At 49.2% G+C, this 21,158-nt stretch overlaps 1 protein-coding gene across 1 annotated transcript in view; it reads left to right on the top strand.

Moving 5' to 3' along the window:
- The first annotated feature begins 481 nt into the window (after window positions 1–481).
- The window catches only part of LOC127926870 (protein numb homolog), a 114,969-nt gene continuing 94,292 nt past the window's right edge, over window positions 482–21,158 (top strand). Inside the window, 1 exon segment of the mRNA XM_052512526.1 lies at window positions 482–840. The gene's annotated coding sequence lies outside the window, so the exon portion shown is untranslated.

Below are 21,158 nucleotides of genomic sequence, written 5' to 3'. Positions count from 1 at the left end.
GTGGTTGAATCAGGGATTCAGGGAGAGGCAGGTGAAACTAATAAGAGTTCTCACAGTATGAGTCATAATACCCATAAAACCTAGCGGTCGAACAGGGAAATAGTCCCAATTGTTTTTCCACCATTCATTTTTTTCCCCCATTGGGGATTTTAGAAACACTTAAAATATGGGCTTTGAGATGTTGTGATAACCGTGTAAATCACTCTAGGACAAGGTGACTTTTATCAGTATATTTGCCTGTAATGTTAATTAATTAGCACTTTTGAATCTAAGAGTAAATAGAGCCGACTATATTGATAAAAGTCACCTTGTCCATGACAGATTTACATGTTATGTCAAAACGTCACCCAGCCTACACTAAACACAGATCTTATTTTAAGTGTTTCTAAAAAAAAAAAAAATCCCAATGGGGGGAAAAAAAGATTGGAACCATTTCCTTGTTTGACCGCTATGTTTGATGGGTATTATGACGCCTCCACCGTGGAGCTCTACGAGTTCTTCTGCTCTCTTGGTAAACCGAGAGCACTGTGGAATCCGAGTAGATAGCACAAGAGAGTGAAAACATTATTATTATTTATTTTTTTCAACCTTTAATAAACTTTTTAGGTTATGAATTTCTCCCCGACCAAGATGGCTACCATTTTCAACCTATAGAAACATAACTTTGCATAGTTATATGACATAGCCGACCCGTATGGTGCAAGTATTTTAGCAGGATCGGCTTCATTTCCAAATAAACACTTCACCTGGAATTTACATTTATATCGACCAGCTGAGAGAAAGAAAAGATAAAAAGGTGATCACATTTGACTGACTTCTGGATCGGGTCGCCCGTCACAGGTAAGGTGACAAGTTAGCTATTGTTAAAACAAATTCTAATGAATGTGTGTCATTTAATAAATAAAATGTGTTTTAGCTGTGGTGTTTCCACAGCTCTCGACGTTGGCTATCCAGCCAATGCTAACTAGCTAGCTGACAACATTAAGACCCGAATGAACTGGACCGTAGCTGAAACTAATACACTATATGAGCATACAGTCAACGAACTATAAATACATTAAACAACAACAAAAAACAAAACATGTTTACCAGTGAATAAGACATTTTAAACAGCTTCTTAAGTGTTTTGTTTTGGGGTATTTTTTTTTGACGGCTAGCTGCTAGCTAACCAGCTAGCTAACTTTGCTACTGAATATAGCCAACGTTATCACGAGTAGGTGGATTCACATCGTTAGACTGATATACCATTTGATTTAAATTATATCTAGTAGAGATAACTAGATAACTAAAGGAGGTAGCTTTTAAATGTGAAATGCGTAACATATGGACTGAAAACCCCACTTCCTTACTGCGTATCGTTAAGTCTCCAAAGCCAGTGGTGACTTAACGTTAACTAGTTAGTTAGTTAGTTAGTTAGTTAGTTAGTTGGTTGGTTACTGTTAACTCTCTCAATGAACTAACTAGTTAGACAACGAGCTAACATGCTTGAAGTCTGTTTTACAACCATGGCTGTCTGTTCTTCATGGTTGTGGTTCTGCTTTAACCTGGTTCTGTTAGCTCTCCTTAACATGATACATGGTCAGGATCCTTCCTTTTACGTTGATTGTCAAATATGTAAGAATGATCATTCTTAGGATGAAACTGAATGTGTGAGTAAAGACCTTGTTCTGACATGAAATCCTGCAAGTTTACGCAGATGTCACCTTACATTTCCACTCATGTGTAGGGAACTACTGACTACTCTGATTGTGATTTTCAAACTCCATGATGATCATGACACCCACCTGCCTCGAAGCCAGGTAGGGTTGGCAAGGCGGGCAGAGAGTGAAACTCAACAAGTTGCCTGGCATGTGTCATTTCTCAATTAGTCATCGTCGCATAGATTCTGTGTTGCAATTCCAACAGCTCCTGTTAAATTGAACGATTCTCGTTGAGATTCTCAGTGGTATTCCCGTCAAATACAATAGCGAAGAATGTGATCCGACTGACACGGCCACAACACCTCTATCCCTCTCCTGACTCACACACCTCCTCCTGAAACATTTCCTACAGAGATTTAGGTTTGTGATGGTGGTGTATCTGCATGACTTACACCAGAAGTCTTGCTAGTAGCAACCGCCTTTTCCTTAGTCTGATAGACACACTGCCTTTTCCCTAGTCTGATAGACACACTGCCTTTTCCCTAGTCTGATAGACTCTGCCTTTTGCTTAGTCTGATAGACACTGCCTTTTCCATAGTCTGATAGACACTGCCTTTTCCCTAGTCTGATAGACACACTGCCTTTTCCCTAGTCTGATAGACACACTGCCTTTTCCCTAGTCTGATAGACACACTGCCTTTTCCCTAGTCTGATAGACACACTGCCTTTTCCCTAGTCTGATAGACACACTGCCTTTTCCCTAGTCTGATAGACACACTGCCTTTTCCCTAGTCTGATAGACACACTGCCTTTTCCCTAGTCTGATAGACACTGCCTTTTCCCTAGTCTGATAGACACTGCCTTTTCCCTAGTCTGATAGACACTGCCTTTTCCCTAGTCTGATAGACACTGCCTTTTCCCTAGTCTGATAGACACTGCCTTTTCCCTAGTCTGATAGACACTGCCTTTTCCCTAGTCTGATAGACACACTGCCTTTTTCCCTAGTCTGATAGACACACTGCCTTTTCCCTAGTCTGATAGACACACTGCCTTTTCCCTAGTCTGATAGACACACTGCCTTTTCCCTAGTCTGATAGACACTGCCTTTTCCCTAGTCTGATAGACACTGCCTTTTCCCTAGTCTGATAGACACTGCCTTTTCCTAGTCTGATAGACACACTGCCTTTTCCCTAGTCTGATAGACACACTGCCTTTTCCCTAGTCTGATAGACACACTGCCTTTTCCCTAGTCTGATAGACACACTGCCTAGTCTGATAGACACACTGCCTTTTCCCTAGTCTGATAGACACTGCCTTTTCCCTAGTCTGATAGACACTGCCTTTTCCCTAGTCTGATAGACACACTGCCTTTTCCCTAGTCTGATAGACACACTGCCTTTTCCCTAGTCTGATAGACACACTGCCTTTTCCCTAGTCTGATAGACACACTGCCTTTTCCCTAGTCTGATAGACACACTGCCTTTTCCCTAGTCTGATAGACACACTGCCTTTTCCCTAGTCTGATAGACACACTGCCTTTTCCCTAGTCTGATAGACACACTGCCTTTTCCCTAGTCTGATAGACACTGCCTTTTCCCTAGTCTGATAGACACACTGCCTTTTCCCTAGTCTGATAGACACACTGCCTTTTCCCTAGTCTGATAGACACACTGCCTTTTCCCTAGTCTGATAGACACACTGCCTTTTCCCTAGTCTGATAGACACACTGCCTTTTCCCCAGTCTGATAGACACACTGCCTTTTCCCTAGTCTGATAGACACTGCCTTTTCCCTAGTCTGATAGACACACTGCCTTTTCCCCTTTTCCTAGTCTGATAGACACACTGCCTTTTCCCTAGTCTGATAGACACACTGCCTTTTCCCTAGTCTGATAGACACACTGCCTTTTCCCTAGTCTGATAGACACACTGCCTTTTCCCCAGTCTGATAGACACACTGCCTTTTCCCCAGTCTGATAGACACTGCCTTTTCCCCAGTCTGATAGACACTGCCTTTTCCCTAGTCTGATAGACACACTGCCTTTTCCCTAGTCTGATAGACACTGCCTTTTCCCTAGTCTGATAGACACACTGCCTTTTCCCTAGTCTGATAGACACACTGCCTTTTCCCTAGTCTGATAGACACTGCCTTTTCCCTAGTCTGATAGACACACTGACTGCCTTTTCCCTAGTCTGATAGACACACTGCCTTTTCCCTAGTCTGATAGACACACTGCCTTTTCCCTAGTCTGATAGACACACTGCCTTTTCCCTAGTCTGATAGACACACTGCCTTTTCCCTAGTCTGATAGACACACTGCCTTTTCCCTAGTCTGATAGACACACTGCCTTTTCCCTAGTCTGATAGACACACTGCCTTTTCCCTAGTCTGATAGACACACTGCCTTTTCCCTAGTCTGATAGACACACTGCCTTTTCCCTAGTCTGATAGACACACTGCCTTTTCCCTAGTCTGATAGACACACTGCCTTTTCCCTAGTCTGATAGACACACTGCCTTTTCCCTAGTCTGATAGACACACTGCCTTTTCCCTAGTCTGATAGACACACTGCCTTTTCCCTAGTCTGATAGACACACTGCCTTTTCCCTAGTCTGATAGACACACTGCCTTTCCCTAGTCTGATAGACACACTGCCTTTTCCCTAGTCTGATAGACACACTGCCTTTTCCCTAGTCTGATAGACACTGCTCTTTTCCCTAGTCTTTTCCCCCTAGTCTGATAGACACACTGCCTTTTCCCTAGTCTGATAGACACACTGCCTTTTCCCTAGTCTGATAGACACACTGCCTTTTCCCTAGTCTGATAGACACACTGCCTTTTCCCTAGTCTGATAGACACACTGCCTTTTCCCTAGTCTGATAGACACACTGCCTTTTCCTAGTCTAGTCCTTTTCCCTAGTCTGATAGACACACTGCCTTTTCCCTAGTCTGATAGACACACTGCCTTTTCCCCTAGTCTGATAGACACACTGCCTTTTCCCTAGTCTGATAGACACACTGCCTTTTCCCTAGTCTGATAGACACACTGCCTTTTCCCTAGTCTGATAGACACACTGCCTTTTCCCTAGTCTGATAGACACACTGCCTTTTCCCTAGTCTGATAGACACACTGCCTTTTCCCTAGTCTGATAGACACACTGCCTTTTCCCTAGTCTGATAGACACACTGCCTTTTCCCTAGTCTGATAGACACACTGCCTTTTCTGATAGACACACTGCCTTTTCCCTAGTCTGATAGACACACTGCCTTTTCCCTAGTCTGATAGACACACTGCCTTTTCCCTAGTCTGATAGACACTGCCTTTTCCCTAGTCTGATAGACACTGCCTTTTCCCTAGTCTGATAGACACTGCCTTTTCCCTAGTCTGATAGACACTGCCTTTTCCCTAGTCTGATAGACACTGCCTTTTCCCTAGTCTGATAGACACACTGCCTTTTCCCTAGTCTGATAGACACACTGCCTTTTCCCTAGTCTGATAGACACACTGCCTTTTCCCTAGTCTGATAGACACACTGCCTTTTCCCTAGTCTGATAGACACTGCCTTTTCCCTAGTCTGATAGACACTGCCTTTTCCCTAGTCTGATAGACACTGCCTTTTCCCTAGTCTGATAGACACTGCCTTTTCCCTAGTCTGATAGACACACTGCCTTTTCCCTAGTCTGATAGACACACTGCCTTTTCCCCAGTCTGATAGACACACTGCCTTTTCCCTAGTCTGATAGACACACTGCCTTTTCCCTAGTCTGATAGACACTGCCTTTTCCCTAGTCTGATAGACACTGCCTTTTCCCTAGTCTGATAGACACACTGCCTTTTCCCTAGTCTGATAGACACTGCCTTTTCCCTAGTCTGATAGACACTGCCTTTTCCCTAGTCTGATAGACACTGCCTTTTCCCTAGTCTGATAGACACACTGCCTTTTCCCTAGTCTGATAGACACACTGCCTTTTCCCTAGTCTGATAGACACACTGCCTTTTCCCTAGTCTGATAGACACACTGCCTTTTCCCTAGTCTGATAGACACACTGCCTTTTCCCTAGTCTGATAGACACACTGCCTTTTCCCTAGTCTGAGTAGACACACTGCCTTTTCCCTAGTCTGATAGACAGTCTGAGACACTGCCTTTTCCCCTACTGATAGACACACTGCCTTTTCCCTAGTCTGATAGACACACTGCCTTTTCCCTAGTCTGATAGACACACTGCCTTTTCCCTAGTCTGATAGACACACTGCCTTTTCCCTAGTCTGATAGACACACTGCCTTTTCCTAGTCTGATAGACACACTGCCTTTTTCCCTAGTCTGATAGACACACTGCCTTTTCCCTAGTCTGATAGACACACTGCCTTTTCCCTAGTCTGATAGACACACTGCCTTTTCCCTAGTCTGATAGACACACTGCCTTTTCCCTAGTCTGATAGACACACTGCCTTTTCCCTAGTCTGATAGACACACTGCCTTTTCCCTAGTCTGATAGACACACTGCCTTTTCCCTAGTCTGATAGACACACTGCCTTTTCCCTAGTCTGATAGACACACTGCCTTTTCCCTAGTCTGATAGACACACTGCCTTTTCCCTAGTCTGATAGACACACTGCCTTTTCCCTAGTCTGATAGACACACTGCCTTTTCCCTAGTCTGATAGACACACTGCCTTTTCCACTGCCTTTCCTAGTCTGAGTCTGATAGACACACTGCCTTTTCCTAGTCTGATAGACACACTGCCTTTTCCCTAGTCTGATAGACACACTGCCTTTTCCCTAGTCTGATAGACACACTGCCTTTTCCCTAGTCTGATAGACACACTGCCTTTTCCCTAGTCTGATAGACACACTGCCTTTTCCCTAGTCTGATAGACACACTGCCTTTTCCCTAGTCTGATAGACACACTGCCTTTTCCCTAGTCTGATAGACACACTGCCTTTTCCCTAGTCTGATAGACACACTGCCTTTTCCCTAGTCTGATAGACACACTGCCTTTTCCCTAGTCTGATAGACACACTGCCTTTTCCCTAGTCTGATAGACACACTGCCTTTTCCCTAGTCTGATAGACACACTGCACTGCCTTTTCCCTAGTCTGATAGACACACTGCCTTTTCCCTAGTCTGATAGACACACTGCCTTTTCCCTAGTCTGATAGACACACTGCCTTTTCCCTAGTCTGATAGACACACTGCCTTTTCCTAGTCTGATAGACACACTGCCTTTTCCCTAGTCTGATAGACACACTGCCTTTTCCCTAGTCTGATAGACACACTGCCTTTTCCCTAGTCTGATAGACACACTGCCTTTTCCCTAGTCTGATAGACACACTGCCTTTTCCCTAGTCTGATAGACACACTGCCTTTTCCCTAGTCTGATAGACACACTGCCTTTTCCCTAGTCTGATAGACACACTGCCTTTTCCCTAGTCTGATAGACACACTGCCTTTTCCCTAGTCTGATAGACACACTGCCTTTTCCCTAGTCTGATAGACACAATGCCTTTTCCCTAGTCTGATAGACACACTGCCTTTTCCCTAGTCTGATAGACACACTGCCTTTTCCCTAGTCTGATAGACACACTGCCTTTTCCCTAGTCTGATAGACACACTGCCTTTTCCCTAGTCTGTTACTCAGTCTTTTTAGCTCATATTCCACTCTTGTCATTTGCCAAAGACAGGAGTGGAATGTTAGCCGTTCCTTATAGTTTACATTTGAGTCATTTAGCACATGCTCTTATCTTTACAGGAGCAATTTAGTGCCTTGTTCAAGGGTAGACGTGTTTTTCTCAGGGCCAAACAGTCTTAACCACTCAGCTACACCTGCTATGAAGTCATTCAACGGTCACCCCAACAGATCTATTGAAGCTTGTTACTGTGATGCGATTTGATTGCCCATTAGAAAACTAAACTTAGGTTATTGATCGGTTTGTGGATTGCCGTTGAGGGGAAGGAAATGATCAATCGGTTTGGTCACTGTGATGCTCTAGTTAACAGTGAGGCCCTCTTCTCTCCCTGCTCTCTCTTTTTGGTGCTACTTAAAACGACCAGTTTGTTTCGTTGGTCAGTGTGATGCTCTAGTTAACAGTGAGCCCCTCTTCTCTCCCTGCTCTCTCTTTTTGGTGCTACTTAAAACGACCAGTTTGTTTCGTTGGTCAGTGTGATGCTCTAGTTAACAGTGAGGCCCTCTTCTCTCCCTGCTCTCTCTTTTTGATGCTACTTAAAACGACCAGTTTGTTTCATTGGTCAGTGTGATGCTCTAGTTAGCAGTGAGGCCCTCTTCTCTCCCTGCTCTCTGTTTTTGATGCTACTTAAAACAACCAGTTTGTTTCATTGGTCAGTGTGATGCTCTAGTTAACAGTGAGGCCCTCTTCTCTCCCTGCTCTCTCTGTTTTTGGCTTTTCTTGTTCAGAGCAATGACAAACTGCTCTTTTGAGCAGGTGTTGAGCTGATATCTGTTCAGCCTCAGGAGAATGAATGTGTGTTAATTCTTTGTACCAAAGCCTTGTTTCTGACAGGCAGCAGTATGACAGAGGAGCGGGACTCAGTCTATGGCTGTTCCAAACGGAACATGATTCCCTATTTTGGTGCACTACTTTTGGCCAGGCCCTGAGCCATTGGGCTCCCGAGTGGCTCAGCGGGTCTAAGGCACTGCATCTCAGTGCTAGAGGCGTCACTACAGTCCCTGGTTTTCGAATCCGGCCGTGATTGCGAGTCCAATAGGGCGGCGTACAATCGGCCCGGCGCCGTCCGGGTTTACCCGCGGTAGGCCGTCCGGGTTTACCCGCGGTAGGCCGTCTGGGTTTACCCGCGGTAGGAAGAATTTGTTCTTTAACTGACATGCCTAGTTATATAAATAAAAAATATATTAAAACAATTTGGGACCTGGTTTATGTTTGCGGTGTGTGGATAGCTTAGTGAGACTAACCTGCTGCTGGGTTGCTCTGTGTGCTCTGTGTGCTCTGTGTGCTCTGTGTGCTCTGTGTGTTCTGTGTGTTCTGTGTGTTCTGTGTGCTCTGTGTGCTCTGTGTGCTCTGTGTTCGATCTGTGGGCTTTTCCTGGCGACCGTTCATCCGCGTGACTGATCAGTGACCACGTTTAGATGCACACCAATATCCCGTTACTATTCAGGGACGGTCGAGTATTCTGCTTTTGAGTTGACACATAATAAACATCATATCCCGTTTTTACAATAAACCGGGAAAGCTTGTGTCCCGGTTATTTGAAACTCGGATGAGATGTCTGCTGATCTTCGACGGGATACTGGGACATCTTATCTCTTCCTGACTGTCTGCTGATCTTCGACGGGATACTGGGACATCTTATCTCTTCCTGACTGTCTGCTGATCTTCGACGGGATACTGGGACATCTTATCTCTTCCTGACTGTCTGCTGATCTTCGACGGGATACTGGGACATCTTATCTCTTCCTGACTGTCTGCTGATCTTCGACGGGATACTGGGACATCTTATCTCTTCCTGACTGTCTGCTGATCTTCGACGGGATACTGGGACATCTTATCTCTTCCTGACTGTCTGCTGATCTTGACGGGATACTGGGACATCTTATCTCTTCCTGACTGTCTGCTGATCTTCGACGGGATACTGGGACATCTTATCTCTTCCTGACTGTCTGCTGATCTTCGACGGGATACTGGGACATCTTATCTCTTCCTGACTGTCTGCTGATCTTCGACGGGATACTGGGACATCTTATCTCTTCCTGACTGTCTGCTGATCTTCGACGGGATACTGGGACATCTTATCTCTTCCTGACTGTCTGCTGATCTTCGACGGGATACTGGGACATCTTATCTCTTCCTGACTGTCTGCTGATCTTCTTATCTCTTCCTGACTGTCTGATACTGGGACATCTTATCTCTTCCTGACTGTCTGCTGATCTTCGACGGGATACTGGGACATCTTATCTCTTCCTGACTGTCTGCTGATCTTCGACGGGATACTGGGACATCTTATCTCTTCCTGACTGTCTGCTGATGTTCGACGGGATACTGGGACATCTTATCTCTTCCTGACTGTCTGCTGATCTTCGACTGGGATACTGGGACATCTTATCTCTTCCTGACTGTCTGCTGATCTTCGACGGGATACTGGGACATCTTACCTCTTCCTGACTGTCTGCTGATCTTGACGGGATACTGGGACATCTTATCTCTTCCTGACTGTCTGCTGATCTTCGTACTGGGACATCTTATCTCTTCCTGACTGTCTGCTGATCTTGACGGGATACTGGGACATCTTATCTCTTCCTGACTGTCTGCTGATCTTCGACGGGATACTGGGACATCTTATCTCTTCCTGACTGTCTGCTGATCTTCGACGGGATACTGGGACATCTTATCTCTTCCTGACTGTCTGCTGATCTTCGACGGGATACTGGGACATCTTATCTCTCTCTTCCTGACTGTCTGCTGATCTTCGACGGGATACTGGGACATCTTATCTCTCTCTTCCTGACTGTCTGCTGATCTTCGACGGGATACTGGGACATCTTATCTCTCTCTTCCTGACTGTCTGCTGATCTTCGACGGGATACTGGGACATCTTATCTCTTCCTGACTGTCTGCTGATCTTCGACGGGATACTGGGACATCTTATCTCTTCCTGACTGTCTGCTGATCTTCGACGGGATACTGGGACATCTTATCTCTTCCTGACTGTCTGCTGATCTTCGACGGGATACTGGGACATCTTATCTCTCTCTTCCTGACTGTCTGCTGATCTTCGACGGGATACTGGGACATCTTATCTCTCTCTTCCTGACTGTCTGCTGATCTTCGACGGGATACTGGGACATCTTATCTCTTCCTGACTGTCTGCTGATCTTCGACGGGATACTGGGACATCTTATCTCTTCCTGACTGTCTGCTGATCTTCGACGGGATACTGGGACATCTTATCTCTTCCTGACTGGGAAGATCTCCCTCCAAGCATTAAAACTCATGGCGTCTGATTCCGTCTCACCTGCATTAAAAACAAAATATCGATCCAGGTTTGGACGTGACAGGAGAGAAGAGGTGCTCACACTGTCGTCCCGCGCCCCCCTTTGACTTTGAGAAGCTCTGACGTGACATGCATGAAGAGAAATTATGTCAAGACTAATTTGCAATTGACTGTCTTTAGTATATGACGGTGAGTTGAGAATCCAATCAGAAATACTGTTAGAATGTTTTACAATTCACTGCCGTAGCCCCAATGTTGGGGTTCGTGATCATTATTCAGATATCAAAATTGGGGTCGGGCAGAAGTTTTGGGAACACCTGTGCTATTCATTTGAACCCATATGAACTTACATGAGGAATATTCTGCTTTTTCGTGGTTACAGCGGATACTGGTGATATCAAAGGGTGCATGTAGACGAGTTACCCACTTAATAAGACCTTAAGTGGGATATGAGCTACTGTCTGGACTACTGTGTGCATTTACAGTGTCAGTTCTAGACTGACAGATAGTACGGCCAAGCTCATCCGCGTCGGTCTATGGTTCCTCGTTCAGAAATGTGTCTTTTTTTTTTATTGATTTAAAAAAAAAAAAATTTATAGAATATTTGTTCACTCCAATATGCTCGTTCCCGACGAACAATATCTGGCCTGATTTAGTTTCCGTTCAGGTTGGTCATGTGGAAAGGAAGATTAGAGTTCCCATCAGTATTAAATGGGTCTGTGCTCTGATGTAATGAGCCGAGGGAAGGTCATAAGACAAGTATTTTACAGTGTAATTCACTATCTGTCTCATTCCCCTACTTCTCCAGGTGGTTTGACTGTGGTTGAAGACGACATGCGTTTGGTTCTCCACGGGGCTGGTAACATTATTAGCTTACAGTCCGATAAACATGCAAACTGATCACTTAATTATTAAGTCATAATCATCATTAGGGCTGTTCTGTTCATTGGGAAATGTGCATTATTAGGGAAATATACAAAACCATATTTTCCAGTTCAACACACTAGCAATCCATTTAACTGTTGAGTATAAATTGGGACTAAAATAAATTCAGTCTCTGTCTCTCTGTCTGTCTCTCTGTCTGTCTCTCTGTCTGTCTCTCTGTCTGTCTCTCTGTCTGTCTCTCTGTCTGTCTCTCTGTCTGTCTCTCTGTCTGTCTCTCTGTCTGTCTCTCTGTCTGTCTCTCTCTGTCTCTCTGTCTCTCTGTCTCTCTGTCTGTCTCTCTGTCTGTCTCTCTGTCTGTCTCTCTGTCTGTCTCTCTGTCTGTCTCTCTGTCTGTCTGTCTCTCTCTCTCTGTCTCTCTGTCTGTCTCTCTCTCTCTGTCTCTCTGTCTGTCTCTCTCTCTCTCTCTTGTCTGTCTCTCTCTCTTGTCTGTTTCTCTGTCGACTGTCCTGTGTGAATTTTGGACGAGGGGGGAGACGTAGGACAGAGAATATTGGACGAGGGGGGAGACGTAGGACAGAGAATATTGGACGAGGGGGAGAGACGTAGGACAGAGAATATTGGACGAGGGGGGAGACGTAGGACAGAGAATATTGGACGAGGGGGACGTAGGACAGAGAATATTGGACGAGGGGGGAGACGTAGGACAGAGAATATTGGACGAGGGGAGAGACGTAGGACAGAGAATATTGGACGAGGGGGAGAGACGTAGGACAGAGAATATTGGACGAGGGGGGAGAGACGTAGGACAGAGAATATTGGACGAGGGGGGAGAGACGTAGGACAGAGAATATTGGACGAGGGGGGAGAGACGTAGGACAGAGAATATTGGACGAGGGGGGAGAGACGCAGGACAGAGAATATTGGACGAGGGGGGAGAGACGCAGGACAGAGAATATTGGACGAGGGGAGAGACGCAGGACAGAGAATATTGGACGAGGGGGGAGAGACGCAGGACAGAGAATATTGGACGAGGGGGGAGAGACGCAGGACAGAGAATATTGGACGAGGGGGAGAGACGCAGGACAGAGAATATTGGACGAGGGGGAGAGACGCAGGACAGAGAATATTGGACGAGGGGAGAGACGTAGGACAGAGAATATTGGACGAGGGGGAGAGACGTAGGACAGAGAATATTGGACGAGGGGGGAGAGACGTAGGACAGAGAATATTGGACGAGGGGGAGAGACGTAGGACAGAGAATATTGGACGAGGGGGAGAGACGCAGGACAGAGAATATTGGACGAGGGGAGAGACGCAGGACAGAGAATATTGGACGAGGGGGGAGAGACGCAGGACAGAGAATATTGGACGAGGGGGGAGAGACGCAGGACAGAGAATATTGGACGAGGGGGAGAGACGCAGGACAGAGAATATTGGACGAGGGGAGAGACGCAGGACAGAGAATATTGGACGAGGGGGGAGAGACGCAGGACAGAGAATATTGGACGAGGGGGGAGAGACGCAGGACAGAGAATATTGGACGAGGGGGGAGAGACGCAGGACAGAGAATATTGGACGAGGGGGGAGAGACGCAGGACAGAGAATATTGGACGAGGGGGGAGAGACGCAGGACAGAGAATATTGGACGAGGGGGGAGAGACGCAGGACAGAGAATATTGGACGAGGGGGGAGACGCAGGACAGAGAATATTGGACGAGGGGGAGACGCAGGACAGAGAATATTGGACGAGGGGGAGAGACGCAGGACAGAGAATATTGGACGAGGGGGAGACGCAGGACAGAGAATATTGGACGAGGGGAGACGCAGGACAGAGAATATTGGACGAGGGGGAGACGAGGACAGAGAATATTGGACGAGGGGGCGCAGGACAGAGAATATTGGACGAGGGGGCAGGACAGAGAATATTGGACGAGGGGGAGCGCAGGACAGAGAATATTGGACGAGGGGGGCGCAGGACAGCGAATATTGGACGAGGGGGGAGACGCAGGACAGAGAATATTGGACGAGGGGGAGACGCAGGACAGAGAATATTGGACGAGGGGGGAGACGCAGGACAGAGAATATTGGACGAGGGGGAGACGCAGGACAGAGAATATTGGACGAGGGGGGAGACGCAGGACAGAGAATATTGGACGGGGGGAGAGACGCAGAACAGAGAATATTGGACGAGGGGGAGACGCAGAACAGAGAATATTGGGCGAGGGGGAGACGCAGAACAGAGAATATTGGACGAGGGGGAGACGCAGAACAGAGAATATTGGACGGGGGGAGACGCAGAACAGAGAATATTGGACGGGGGGAGGAGACGCAGAACAGAGAATATTGGACGAGGGGGGAGACGCAGAACAGAGAATATTGGACGAGGGGGGAGACGCAGAACAGAGAATATTGGACGGGGGAGAGACGCAGAACAGAGAATATTGGACGGGGGGGAGAGACTCAGAACAGAGAATATTGGACGAGGGGGGAGGAGACGCAGAACAGAGAATATTGGACGGGGGGGGGAGACGCAGAACAGAGAATATTGGACGGGGGGAGGAGACGCAGAACAGAGAATATTGGACGAGGGGGAGACGCAGAACAGAGAATATTGGACGGAGGGGAGACGCAGAACAGAGAATATTGGACGAGGGGGGAGAGACGCAGAACAGAGAATATTGGACGAGGGGGAGACGCAGAACAGAGAATATTGGACGAGGGGGGGAGACGCAGGACAGAGAATATTGGACGAGGGGGAGACGCAGGACAGAGAATATTGGACGAGGGGGAGAGACGCAGAACAGAGAATATTGGACGGGGGGAGAGACTCAGAACAGAGAATATTGGACGAGGGGGGAGGAGACGCAGAACAGAGAATATTGGACGGGGGGAGACGCAGAACAGAGAATATTGGACGGGGGAGAGACGCAGAACAGAGAATATTGGACGAGGGGGAGACGCAGAACAGAGAATATTGGACGGAGGGGAGACGCAGAACAGAGAATATTGGACGAGGGGGGAGAGACGCAGAACAGAGAATATTGGACGAGGGGAGACGCAGAACAGAGAATATTGGACGAGGGGAGACGCAGGACAGAGAATATTGGACGAGGGGAGACGCAGGACAGAGAATATTGGACGAGGGGAGAGACGCAGAACAGAGAATATTGGACGGGGGGAGACGCAGAACAGAGAATATTGGACGGGGGGAGACGCAGAACAGAGAATATTGGACGAGGGGGAGAGACGCAGAACAGAGAATATTGGACGAGGGGAGAGACGCAGAACAGAGAATATTGGACGAGGGGAGAGACGCAGAACAGAGAATATTGGACGAGGGGGAGAGACGCAGAACAGAGAATATTGGACGAGGGGGAGACGCAGAACAGAGAATATTGGACGAGGGGAGAGACGCAGAACAGAGAATATTGGACGAGGGGAGAGACGCAGAACAGAGAATATTGGACGAGGGGAGACGCAGAACAGAGAATATTGGACGAGGGGGAGGGGAGACGCAGGACAGAGAATATTGGACGGGGGGAGGAGACGCAGAACAGAGAATATTGGACGAGGGGGGAGACGCAGAACAGAGAATATTGGACGGGGGGAGACGCAGAACAGAGAATATTGGACGAGGGGAGAGACGCAGAACAGAGAATATTGGACGAGGGGGAGACGCAGAACAGAGAATATTGGACGAGGGGGAGACGCAGAACAGAGAATATTGGACGAGGGGGAGACGCAGGACAGAGAATATTGGACGAGGGGGAGACGCAGGACAGAGAATATTGGACGAGGGGGAGAGACGCAGAACAGAGAATATTGGACGGGGGGGGGGGTACGCAGAACAGAGAATATTGGACGGGGGGAGACGAGAACAGAGAGAACAGAACAGAAATATTGGACGAGGGGAGAGACGCAGAACAGAGAATATTGGACGAGGGGGGAGAGACGCAGAACAGAGAATATTGGACGAGGGGGGAGAGACGCAGAACAGAGAATATTGGACGAGGGGGGAGACGCAGAACAGAGAATATTGGACGAGGGGGGGGAGACGCAGAACAGAGAATATTGGACGAGGGGGAGACGCAGAACAGAGAATATTGGACGAGGGGAGGGGAGACGCAGGACAGAGAATATTGGACGGGGGAGGAGACGCAGAACAGAGAATATTGGACGAGGGGGAGACGCAGAACAGAGAATATTGGACGGGGGGAGACGCAGAACAGAGAATATTGGACGAGGGGGAGAGACGCAGAACAGAGAATATTGGACGAGGGGGGAGACGCAGAACAGAGAATATTGGACGAGGGGGGAGACGAGAACAGAGAATATTGGACGAGGGGGAGACGCAGGACAGAGAATATTGGACGAGGGGAGACGCAGGACAGAGAATATTGGACGAGGGGAGAGACGCAGAACAGAGAATATTGGACGGGGGGGGGAGACGCAGAACAGAGAATATTGGACGGGGGGGGAGATGCAGAACAGAGAATATTGGACGAGGGGAGAGACGCAGAACAGAGAATATTGGACGAGGGGGGGGAGAGACGCAGAACAGAGAATATTGGACGAGGGGGAGAGACGCAGAACAGAGAATAGTGGACGAGGGGGGGGAGACGCAGAACAGAGAATATTGGACGAGGGGGGGGAGACGCAGAACAGAGAATATTGGACGAGGGGGAGACGCAGAACAGAGAATATTGGACGAGGGGGAGACGCAGAACAGAGAATATTGGACGAGGGGGAGACGCAGAACAGAGAATATTGGACGAGGGGGAGGGGAGACGCAGGACAGAGAATATTGGACGGGGGGGGACGATACCAGTGTCGCAATATTTTTTTTCCATGTCAAAATAACACCTAACAGACAGACCGTTTTAAAAACAACCTGCTGTTTGTCAAATATGGTGTAGCTTAGAAAATACATGTGCCTCTGGGTGACAACATGACGTTTGTTTCCAACGTTCGGACTGTCTTCCTGAAGAGGTTACATCCACTTTGTGTTTTATTTCCTGGCCAGCGATAGTAACGTCCCGGACCAGTGGGGAATGAAAGAAAAAAAAATAATCAGATTCTCATATGACCCCGTTTCTCAGCACAACTAGTCCAAAATAGGTCTTCTGAAATCACAGAACTAATTTGAGGTTCTTCTGTCCCTGTATGTCTTACCATGTCATACACAGATCCTTCTAGAATGGGGAGGCGTGATCCACACTATTGGGCTCAGAGTCAATCAACAAGGACATCTGTCTCCAGCTGGTTCAATACAGAACCAATTGCATCATTTTGGAGAGGACTGTCCTGTATTCGTATCGACTAGAACTCCTGATTGGATGATGACTAGTTCCTAGAGCAGGTCATGAGGCCCGGGGTTGATCTCTTCATTTTCCCCTCTCTGACAGACTCGCAGCTAGAGATTAGGGAAGGAAGGAAGACTCTCTGTGCTGCTGGGGTGAGCAGAGCCTATTCTGTGGAGCCCATTCTATATGAACTTAATATAAAACATAAATAAAATCTATTTAGCCTCAAATAAATAATGACACATGTTCAATTTGGTTTAAATAATGCAAAAACAAAGTGTTGGAGAAGTAAAAGTGCAATATGTGCCATAACGTTTCAGTTCCTTGCTCAGAACATGAGAACATATGAAAGCTGGTGGTTCCTTTTAACATGAGACTTTAATATTCCCAGGTAAGAGGTTTAAGGTTGTCCTATAAATACTATATTAAACTACTAGTGTAACAGTATAGCTTCCGTCCCTCTCCTCGCTCCTACCTGGGCTCGAACCAGGAACACATCGACAACAGCCACCCTTGAAGCAGCGTTACCCATCGCTCCCCTCTGCAAGGGGAATAACTACTTCAAATCTAAAAGCGAGTGACGTTTGAAACAGTGTTGGCGCGCACCCAGCTAACTAGCTAGCCATTTCACATCGGTTACACCAGCCATTAGGCTGATAGGCTTGAAGTCATAAACAGTGCTGTGCTTGCAAAGAGCTGTTTGAATGAATGATTACGGGCCTACCACCGCTCAGTCAGACTGCTCTATCAAATCAGACTTAGTTATAACATAATAACACACAGAAATACGAGCCTTTGGTCATTAATATGGTCGAATCCGGAAACTATAATTTGGAAAACAAAACTTTTATTATTTCAGTTAAATACGGAACCGTTCAGTATTTTATTTTATAACTAGTGATTATGATTGATTGTTTTTTTATAAGAAGTTTAATGCTAGCTAGAAACTTACCTTGGCTTCTACTGCATTCGCGTAACAGGCAGGCTGCTCGTGGAGTGCAATGGTTAGAGCGTTGGACTAGTTAACTGGGGCGGCAGGGTAGCCTAGTGGTTAGAGTGCGGTCGGACGCCGAGCAGTTTCCAGGATGCAACCTCCCCGCTGCACCCAGCTCTCGATGGTGCACCCAGCTCTCGATGGTGCACCCAGCTCTCGATGGTGCACCCAGCTCTCGATGGTGCACCCAGCTCTCGATGGTGCAGCTGTAGAACCTTCCTTTTCATCCTCTTCATCCTGTACTGAACCTCCAGTCATCCTCCACTGAACTGAACTGAACAACCCCCCCCCCCACCCCAGTAGGCCTCTCTCCCTTATCAGCTCCAAGCTCAAGGACTGATAGGGATGAATTCATTGTAGTGTGTGTACATTTTATTGTTTGGAGTGGCTTTCATCTCGTACTTTACCCTGTGTAGGTCACAAAGGGGTAAAGGTAGTCCCTCATACCTGATTGGCTATACGTAATAGGCTAACCATTGAACAGGCTGTATGTGTGCTACGTGTCACCCTGGTCTTATCGGCTGTGGCCCTGTTGGTGGTGCCTCCACTGACGTCACCACGAAGCGTGCGTGTTGCCGTGGCTCTTGTTCCCTGGTAACTGCAGCGGTTGCCCGGTTATGAGGTGACGATATAGCATTTTGTCCTCGCGCTTTGTTCAGCACAGGGTCGTCACCATACCACTATGGTGAGAGTACCAAACCTGGTATTTCCATGGCAACAAGGAAAACACAAAGCAGACTGAACTCTGGCGTCATTAAAATCTACTGGATGTAAAATATTGTCTGTTGTAGGGAAATAAACATGTGATTCTGGTTGACAGCATTAGGACTGTTTACTCTCAGGAAATTCAGTCTGCTTCATGTTTTGTTTTCCTTGGCACGATAGAGGTATCGTGACATCCCTCAAAATGATGCTCGGTTGTTCTCCTTTACAACTGGGACCTTGTTTTCTCCTGCTGAAACACAGTCAGATTATATATTCTTGTTGTGAACTTAATCTCTGTCTCTAATATGACACTGTGATCACCCCTGCCTTTCACACATCTCTCCACCTGGACTCTGCTCCTCTCCTCTCCTCTCTGCTCCTCTCCTCTCTGCTCCTCTCCTCTCTGCACCTCTCCTCTCTGCCCCTCTCCACCTCTCCTCTCTGCTCCTCTCTGCCCCTCTCCTCTCTGCCCCTCTCCTCTCTGCCTCTCTCCTCTCTGCCTCTCTCCTCTCTGCCTCTCCCCTCTCTGCTCCTCTCTGCTCCTCTCCTCTCTGCCCCTCTCCTCTCTGCCCCTCTCCACCTCTCCTCTCTGCCCCTCTCTCTCTCTGCCCCTCTCCTCTCTGCCCCTCTGCCTCCTCTGCCCCTCTCCTCTCTGCCCCTCTCCTCTCTCTGCCCCTCCTCCTCTCTGCCCCTCTCCTCTCTGCCCCTCTCCTCTCTGCCCCTCTCCTCTCTGCCCCTCTCCTCTCTGATCCTCTCCTCTCTGCCCTTCTCCTCTCTGCTCCTCTCCTCTCTGCTCCTCTCCTCTCTGCTCCTCTCCTCTCTGCTCCTCTCCTCTCTGCTCCTCTCCTCTCTGCTCCTCTCCTCTCTGCTCCTCTCTGCTCCTCTCCTCTCTCCTCCTCTGCCCCTCTCCTCTCTGCCCCTCTCCTCTCTGCCCCTCTCCTCCTCTCCTCTCTGCACCTCTCCTCTCTGCACCTCTCCTCTCTGCACCTCTCCTCTCTGCTCCTACCTGCAGGTAGGCAGGTAAGGAGACGGGGAGGCAGGCGGGCAGGTAGGTAGGTAAGCAGGCGGGGAGGCAGGCGGGCTGGCCCAGACTCCTCTCGGGCAGGTGGGCAGGCAGACTCCTCTCTGCCCCAGGTAAGCAGACGGGGAGGCGGGCAGGTGGGCAGGTAAGCAGACCTCTCCTCCTGGGCAGGTAAGCAGACGGGGAGGCGGGCAGGTGGGCAGGTAAGCAGACTGGGAGGCGGGCAGGTGGGCAGGTAAGCAGACGGGGAGGCCCTCGGGCAGGTGGGCAGGTAAGCAGACGGGGAGGTAGGCAGGTAAGCAGACGGGCAGGTAAGCAGACGGGCAGACGGGCAGGTAAGCAGACGGGGAGGTAGGCGGGCAGGTAGGCAGGTAAGCAGACGGGGGGTAGGCGGGCAGACGGTAGGTAGGAGACGGGGGGAGGCGGGCAGGTAGGCAGGTAAGCAGACGGGCAGGTATGCAGACGGGCAGGTAGGCAGGTAAGCAGACGGTAGGTAAGGAGACGGGGAGGCGGGCAGGTAGGCAGGTAAGCAGACGGGGAGGTGGGCAGGTAAGCAGACGGGGAGGCGGGCAGATGGGCAGGTAAGCAGACGGGGGGGCAGGCGGGCAGGTAGGCAGGTAAGCAGACGGGGAGGCGGGCAGGTGGGCAGGTAAGCAGACGGGGAGGCGGGCAGGTGGGCAGGTAAGCAGACGGGGAGGCGGGCAGGTGGGCAGGTAAGCAGACGGGGAGGCGGGCAGGTGGGCAGGTAAGCAGACGGGGAGGCGGGCAGGTAGGCAGACGGGCAGGTAAGCAGACGGGCAGGTAAGCAGACGGGGAGGTAGGCGGGCAGGTAGGCAGGTAAGCAGACGGGGGGGAGGCAGGTATGCAGACGGTAGGTAAGGAGACGGGGAGGCGGGCAGGTAGGCAGGTAAGCAGACGGGCAGGTAGGCAGGTATGCAGACGGGCAGGTAGGCAGGTATGCAGACGGTAGGTAAGGAGACGGGGAGGCGGGCATGTAGGCAGGTAAGCAGACGGGGAGGCGGGCAGGTAGGCAGGTAAGCAGACGGGGAGGCAGGCAGGTAAGCAGACGGTAGGTAAGGAGACGGGGAGGCGGGCAGGTAGGCAGGTAAGCAGACGGGCAGGTAGGCAGGTATGCAGACGGGCAGGTAGGCAGGTATGCAGACGGTAGGTAAGGAGACGGGGAGGCGGGCAGGTAGGCAGGTAAGCAGACGGGCAGGTAGGCAGGTATGCAGACGGGCAGGTAGGCAGGTATGCAGACGGTAGGTAAGGAGACGGGGAGGCGGGCATGTAGGCAGGTAAGCAGACGGGCATGTTCTGCAGGTAAGCAGAGGGGTGGCGGGCAGGTATGCAGAAAAGGCGGGCAGGTAAGCAGACGGGAGGCAGGCAGGTTCTTTCAGACGGGGAGGCGGGCAGGTAATCAGACGGGGAGGCGGGCAGGTTTAAGCGACGGGGAGGCGGGCAGGTAAAAGACGGGGAGGCGGGCAGGTAAGCAGAAACGGGGAGGCGGGCAGGTATAATTTGACGGGGAGGCGGGCAGGTAAGCAGACGGGGAGGCGGGCAGGTAAGCAGACGGGGAGGCGGGCAGGTAAGCAGACGGGGAGGCGGGCAGGTAAGCAGACGGGGAGGCGGGCAGGTAAGCAGACG

Source organism: Oncorhynchus keta, unplaced genomic scaffold, assembly GCF_023373465.1.
Source record: "Oncorhynchus keta strain PuntledgeMale-10-30-2019 unplaced genomic scaffold, Oket_V2 Un_contig_8558_pilon_pilon, whole genome shotgun sequence".
Classification (NCBI taxonomy): Eukaryota; Metazoa; Chordata; class Actinopteri; order Salmoniformes; family Salmonidae; genus Oncorhynchus; species Oncorhynchus keta.
The sequence above is the reverse complement of the archived record's forward strand: the minus strand, read 5'-3'. Positions and strand labels throughout refer to the sequence as shown.